Raw genomic sequence first — 7,431 nt, forward strand, 5'->3', positions numbered from 1 at the left:
TCCTTTTCTTTCTTTTTTCTTGTCTTATTGCACTAGGTAAAACTTCTAGTATGATGTTGAAAAAGAGTGATGAGAGAGGATATCTGCCTTGTACCTGATCTTAGTGGGCAAGTTTTGAATTTTTCACCATTAAAGTAGGATGTTAGCTCTAGGATTTTATAGATGAGGAATTCTCTATTCCTAGTTTACTGAGAATTTTTATCCTGAATCAGTGCTAGATTTTCTGTTTTTTTTCTGCATCTAAATAGATGCTCATATGATTTTTATTTTTTAGCTTGTTGATATGATGTATTACATAGATTTTAGAATGTTAAACTATATTTGCATATCTGGGATAAATCCTACTTGTTTGTGGTATGTAATTCTTTTTATACATTGTTATATTCAATTGGCTAATATTTTATTGAGGATGTTTATATCTTTGTTCATGAGAAATATTGGTATGTAATTACCTTTTCTTGTTATGTCTTTGTCTAGTTTTAATATTAGGGCAATGATGGCCTTATAGAATGAATTAGGAACTATTCCCTATGCTTCTGTCCTCTGAAGGAGGAAGTGAGGTGGGGGGAGATTATTTTACCCTTTGGGTTGAGGCTTCATCCAAAGGTATTGTTTTTTAAGATTTTATTTATTTGACAGAGAGAGAGAAGGAAGAGAGGGAACACAAGCAGGGAGAGTGGGAGAGGGAGAAGCAGGTTTCCTGCTGAGTGGGGAGCCTGATGCAGGCTTGATGCCAGGACCCTGGGATCATGACCTGAGCCGAAGGCAGATGCTTAAAGACTGAGCCGCCCAGGCACCCCCCAAAGGTATTTAAGGCATTGAATTTCCATTGGTATTCAATGTTCTGGTCCCAAATATCTTTTTTTCTTTTCTATTTTGTTTCTCCAGGGGAATTAGGAGGGGAAAAAAAAGCAAATGATAAGGCAGTAGGTAGAAGTGATTCATTAACCATAGAGTGGTTTAAAATGTGAACAAAACTGGAAGTGGGGAATGACTCACTGAGAAGCAATCCAGGGAAAATCTCCTATGAGAGAAAGAAAACTATTAGCTGAAAGATAGGTGGTCTTTGGGAAAGTTGTTATAGATCTTCAATAGGTAGAGTACCTAGGAGGTTAGTTCATGCCTAAAGTTTAATAGTAATTCTCTTCCCTATTTTAAAATACAAGAAGAGGGGTGCCTTGGTGGCTCAGTTGGTTGAGCATCTGACTCTTGGTTTCAGCTCAGGTCACGATCTCAGAATTGTGAGATCGAGCCCCATGATGGGCTCCATGCTCAGTGTGGAGAGTCTCTCTCTCTCTCTCTCCCTCCCACTCTGCCCCTCCCCACCATTCTCACGTGCACTCTCTCTCTCAAATAAATAAATAAATAAATAAAATCTTTAAAAGACAAAAATAAACTAATAAACTATAAACAGGCAATATTCATACAGAAAGCATCCTACGTACCAGGTACTTTCTATGAATTATTTTATCTTCAGTAACCTCATGAGGCAGACATAGATACTATTTGCATTTTTAAGATGAGAAATCTGGGAAGTTAAGTATCTTGTCCAAGAAGACACAGTAAGGATGTGACAGAGCCAGCACTAAACTGAGGCCTCCTGGCTCTAGAGCCCAAGTCTTACTCCGTTGGGCTGCTATAACAGAATACCATAATTTGGTGGCTAAAACAACAAACATTTAGTTCTCACAGTTCTAGAGGCTGGGAAGTTCACAGTCAAGGCACCAACAGATTCAGTGTTTGATGAGAGCCCACTTCCTGGTTCATAGACAGCCTGTTCTCCATGTGCGGACATGATAGAAGGGGCAAGGGAGCTATCTGGAGTGAGTCTCTTTTATAAGGGCACTAATCCCATTCATGAGGGCTCTAGTCTTAGGACCTAATAATTTCACAAAGGCTCTACCTCTAAATACCATCACCTTGGAGATTAGGTTTCAACATGAATTTGGTTGGGGGACACAGACATTAAGTCTGTAACAGCTCACTAGCATGAACACTTTTTAATATTGCTTCCCATTATCAATAAATGATTAATTCTTTAGTGAAGGTGTCAGAAGATAATAATCTCTTTTTTCTCTGATAAGGAAGTTCTGAGAAAGGATAAGAGAGTTTGAGTGACTAGAAGGGAAGAGAAGGGAAGGTGAGATATAGCAACAATTGAACAGATAATATTAAAAATAAAAATAATTAATAATACAACTCAGTGTCAAGAAAATAAATAATCTGATTAAAAATGCGTAGAGGACCTGAATAGACATTTTTCCAAAGAAGACTTACAGATGGTCAACAGACACATGAAAAGATGCTCAACATCACTAATCATCAGGGGAATGCAAATTAAAACTACAATGAGATATCACTTTACACTTGTCAGAATAGCTAAAATAAAAAACGCAAGAAATAATAAGTTTAGTGAGGATGTGGAGAAAAAGAAATCCTTGTGCACTATTGATGGGATTGCAAATTAGTGCAGTCCCTGTGGAAAGAAGTATGGAGATTCCTCAAAAATTTAAAAATAGAATTACTGCATGATCCGGTAATTCTACTACTGGGTATTTACTCAAAGAAAATGAAAACACTAATTTGAAAAGATATATGCACCCCTATGTTTATTGCCGTATTATCTACAATAGCTAAGATACGGAAGCAACCCAAGTCTCCATCGAAGATGAATGGATAAAAAAGATGCCTTATGTGTGTGTGCATATACACACACACACACATGCACACAGTGGACTATAACTCAGCTATAAAAATCTTGCCATTTGCAACAACATAGATGGACTTAGAGAGTATAATGCTAAGGGAAATAAATCAGAGAGACAAATACCGTAAGATCTCACTCAGATGTGGAATTTAAGAGACAAAACATAGGCGGAGGGAAGGAAAAATAAAATGAGATAAAGACAGGGAGGAAGGCAAACCACAAGAGACTTAAATATAGGGAACAAACTGAGGGTTGCTGGAGGGAAGATGGATGGGAGGATGGGGTAATTGGGTGATGGGCACTAAGGAGGGCACTTGATGTAATGAGCAATTGAGTGTTATATGCAACTGATGAATCACTAAATTCTACCCCTGAAACTAACACTATACTATATGTGAACTAACTTGAATTTAAATAAAATCTTGAAAGAAAAAAAAAAAAAGAAACAAAACAAAAAGAGACAAACAAAGATAAAACCAGACTCTTAAATACAGAGAACAAACATGGTTGCCAGAGGGGAGGTGGGGTGGCGGGGGTGAAATAGGAAGAGGGCATTAAGAGCACATTTATCTCGACAAGCACTGAGAAATGTATAGAATTGTTGGCTTATTATATTGCACATCTGAAATTAATATAACACTTTGTTAATTATATCTACAATAAAAACTATAATTAATAATAACATTTCTAGTGTGTTCTGTTTTGGGAACTCTGTTAGGCAATTTGTATATATTACTTCATTAAATCCACAAAAATACATTATAGATAGATGCATTTATTTTACCTATTTATATATGAAGCGACAGTCATGGAGAAGATAAGCAACTTGCCCCACATTGCATAGCTAATACATGGCAGAACTAAGATTTGAACCCAAGCCCAGATGTCCTTTTTCCTCAACCACTTTACTAAGCAGAATGGAAAAAAACTCATAATGATAATTTGTGGGTAAGTCTATCCCTATGCAAAGGCACCAAATTGATCATCTTTTGGGATCTCTGATGTTTTACTTACAGTTTAATCATTATAGTCTGAATAATCTGCACCCCTCCCAAGAATTGTTATTGAGAATTATAAGATTGAGCAGAGATTAGGAGGTTCATACAGGGATAGCTATGTTAAAATTTTAACAGGGGGGCCTAAATTTGTAATATTTTGGCAGTCTTAATGACCATTCTCCCTTCCCCCTGTCGGGAGAACATGTACTTATAAATGAGCGAATGGGAACTGTGATGCTGAGTCAGGAGGCATGCTCAGCTGGAGAGTGGACAGTATGACCCCGGATAACATAACAGAGGGACTTTTTGGAGGAAGAGATTATGTAAACACAAGAGTTTCAAAGCCTAGAGAGAGAGAAAGGCTGGATTGAGCAGGCAGGAAACAGCAGCTCTCTCTGGAGGTGGTCATTGTATCACTGTGGCTTCTACTCAAGTCAGCTCTTCCTGATTTTAGAGAGAAAAATGAAAGGATCTTGGTCCCTCAAGGACCCAGAGGACCAGAGGCCAGAGGCAATCTCTATTGTACAAGATGGGTTGGAGCAGAGTCTGAGTTCAAACTGCATGGTTCAGTCTAAGGCCACTTTGTTGAAAAAAGTGATACCCTCTGGTAGGGATTGCAGAATTCTCTTGAGTCCTTGAAGAAACTTGAGTCCTGTGGAGTGGTTTGCTTGTGGAGTGGTTGACTACTCAGGATCCCAATTAGGAATACCCTCAGGGTAAGTGTTTCCTGGTGTCAGCAACATCCCCTTGTTTACTCAACACACATTTGCATTATCATACTGGCACTAATGTGATGGAGAGAGACTGAAGGAGGTTAGACCAGAAAGCAGAGGCACAAAATGGCAGGTTTAAAAATATGAAGATAGAGGTCTTTGTTTTTGTCAGCATTATAGGTCATTTAAAGATAAAGCATTTATCCCCAGTTTTCTAACTTCTGCTGTTTGATGAATTTGTGTCTTATTTTTAAGGAACCAACTCTTGACTTGACTGATCCTCTTTAGTGTATATTTGTTTTTATTGTATTAATTTTTTTCTGATGTGTTTTCTTCTTTTTTCCCCCCCGACTATTTTCTTTAGGCTGTTCTTTTCCTCTATGAAAATGGGAAAGAGATGCTTAGATAATTGAATTTCAGCCTTGCTTTGTTTTGTATGTCCATTTAAGGTCATAATCTCAGACTTAGCAGCATTCCATGAATTTTGATAAGTAGTATTTTTACTGTTATTCATTTAAAATATTTTTTGGACTTCAAGACTGTGATTTCTCCTTTGGCCTTCGATTGTTTAGAAATGTATTTATTATTTTTCAAACACATGTGAGGTGTTTTTTTTTTTTTTTTTAATTGGTTTCAGTTTCTTTACATTGTGGTCATACTTTGTATATACTTTGTACCCAATTTCAGTTTATGCCCTGGAATATGGTCACTTTTTGTCAGTGTTCTGTGGGCATCCGAAAAGAATATGTGTTTTACAATTGTTGAATGTAGGGAGCCTGTGTGGCTCAGTCGGTTAAGCTTCTGCCTTGGGCTCAGGTCATGATCCCTGGGTCCTGGGATCGAGTCCTGCATCGGGCTCTCTGCTTGGCGAGGAGTCTGCTTCTCCCTCTGCCTCTGCCTCTCTCTCTCTTTCTCTGTCTCTCATGAATAAATAAATAAAATCTTTAACAAAAAAAAAAAATTGTTGAATTCAGTGTTGTTACATGATAGTAGTTTATATTTGCTAATCATGCTGATGAAATCTTCTATATCTTTTCGAATCTTTTATCTGCTTATTCTATTCGTTTCTGAGAGAAGGATGTTATAATATCCTACTGTGGTTATAGATCTATTTATTTTTCTCAGTTCTCTGTATTTTTGTTTTCATGTTTAGAATTACTGTATCTTCCTGGTGAATTGAGCCTTTTATGAAGTGTTCTCTTTTTTTTTTTAGTTTTTTTTATTATTATGTTATGTTAATCACCATACATTACATCATTAGTTTTTGATGTAGTGTTCCATGATTCATTGTTTGCGTATAACACCCAGTGCTCCATGAAGTGTTCTCTTGAGCCCTAGTAATGCTTTTTGCCATAAAGTCTTTAGGGCTATACCAGCTTTCTTTTGGTTAATATTTGCAGCACATATCTTTTGCTTTTATCCTTTTACTTTCAATCTTTCTGTATCCTTATATTTGTCTCTCTGTGGGAGGGAAATGGTTGAGTTTTGTTTTTTTAATTTCATTTTGATAATCTGTCTTTCTTGGGAACATTTAAGCCATTTACATTCAATGCAGTTACTGATATGTCTGGATTTAAATTTCTATGTAATTTTTATTCATCCCAACTAATTTATTTTTTATCTCTTTTTTTCCCTTCTTTGGATTGATGCCATATTTTTCCTATTTTTCTAATTTCTCTCTCTGTTATCTTAGTAGTCATACATTCTTTTAATGGTTACACTAGAGATTAAAGCATGCATCCTTAAATTATCAAAGTAACCTAAATTAGTGCTCTTTTCTTTTTTTCTGGATGATACAAGAGTCTTAGCATACTTTAACTCCATTTATCCTCCCTCACGGGTTTTATGCTATTGTTGCCATCTATTTTGATTCTTGGTAAATATTAAAGTTCACAAAACACTACTGTTTTGGTTTAAATAGCCAGTATTTATTTAGAATTACCCACCTAATTGCCTTTTGTTTTTGCTTTTAATTTTTTCTTGAATCTCTGAAATTCTAAGACCATATCTCTCCCAGCTTCAATACTTTTTAGAATTTTCTTCAGTGTGGATTTGAAAGAATTAAATATTTCTCCTTAGTTTTGGATGTTGTTTTCTCTCAGTGGCAAATTCCAAGTTGCAGTTATTTTCTTTAAACTATTCCATGGTCTCTGGCTTCCATCATTTCTATTCATCCTTCCTAAATTTCTTTTTCCTTGCCTTCTTGGTTCTCTAGTTATACCTGTGTTAGATTTTTCTTCAATGAATCTCTTTTTTTTTTTTTTTTTTGAGAGAGAGAGAGCAGGGGGAGGGGCAGAAGGAGAGGGAGAGAGAGAATCTCAAGCCGACTCTCTGTCATGACCTGAGCTGAAATCAAGAGTCCATCACTTAACTGACTGAGCCACCCAGGTGCCCCTCTTCACTGAGTCTTTTATGCCTTTAACATATTTTCTCTATTTTTCATACTTTTCGTCTTTCTTTGAATCTTTTCCTCTGACTCACCTTCAAGTTCATTAATGATCACTTTACCTTCTATAATCTGCTTATAAACCCTTACATAAAGTTCCTGATTTTGGTTATTGCATTTTTCCTTTCTAAAATGTGCTTTATTTGGTTCTATGTCAAAATTATTTTATTTCCTTTAACATATCAAGCATAGTTATTTTAAAGTTACTGTTGACATCCCTGTGGCTCTCTTTTTATTTTCTCATGTTCTTCTTGGTTTTGATTAGATTGTTGTTTTGTCTTCTCTTATTCCTCTTTATTTTTTAAAGATTTTATTTATTTATTTATTTATTTATTTATTTATTGCCACTCCTTGGAAGTGTGGGCATATTTTTTTTTTTTTTAAAGATTTTATTTATTTATTTGAGAGAGAGAGTGAGAGAGAGAAAGAGCACAAGAGGGGGGAGCAGGAGAGGGAGAAGCAGACTCCCCGCCGAGCAGGGAGCCCGATGCGGGACTCGATCCCGGGACTCCAGGATCATGACCTGAGCCGAAGGCAGTTGCTTAACCAACTGAGCCACCCAGGCGC

The 7,431-nt window shown here is 36.4% G+C and overlaps 1 long non-coding RNA gene across 3 annotated transcripts in view; it reads left to right on the forward strand.

Moving 5' to 3' along the window:
- Positions 1–3,439: 3,439 nt before the first annotated feature.
- Positions 3,440–7,431, forward strand: part of LOC145720175 (uncharacterized) — a 21,525-nt gene continuing 17,533 nt past the window's right edge. The window contains exon 1 of one of the 3 annotated variants that reach the window (XR_014142968.1): positions 3,440–4,421. This is a non-coding gene — a long non-coding RNA (uncharacterized LOC145720175). The remainder of the gene's footprint in view (positions 4,422–7,431) is intronic. The other 2 variants (XR_014142969.1, XR_014142967.1) reach the window with 2 other exon arrangements.

Source organism: Leptonychotes weddellii, chromosome 2 (genome assembly GCF_054177405.1).
Source record: "Leptonychotes weddellii isolate Sample4059 chromosome 2, ASM5417740v2, whole genome shotgun sequence".
Lineage (NCBI taxonomy): Eukaryota > Metazoa > Chordata > Mammalia > Carnivora > Phocidae > Leptonychotes > Leptonychotes weddellii.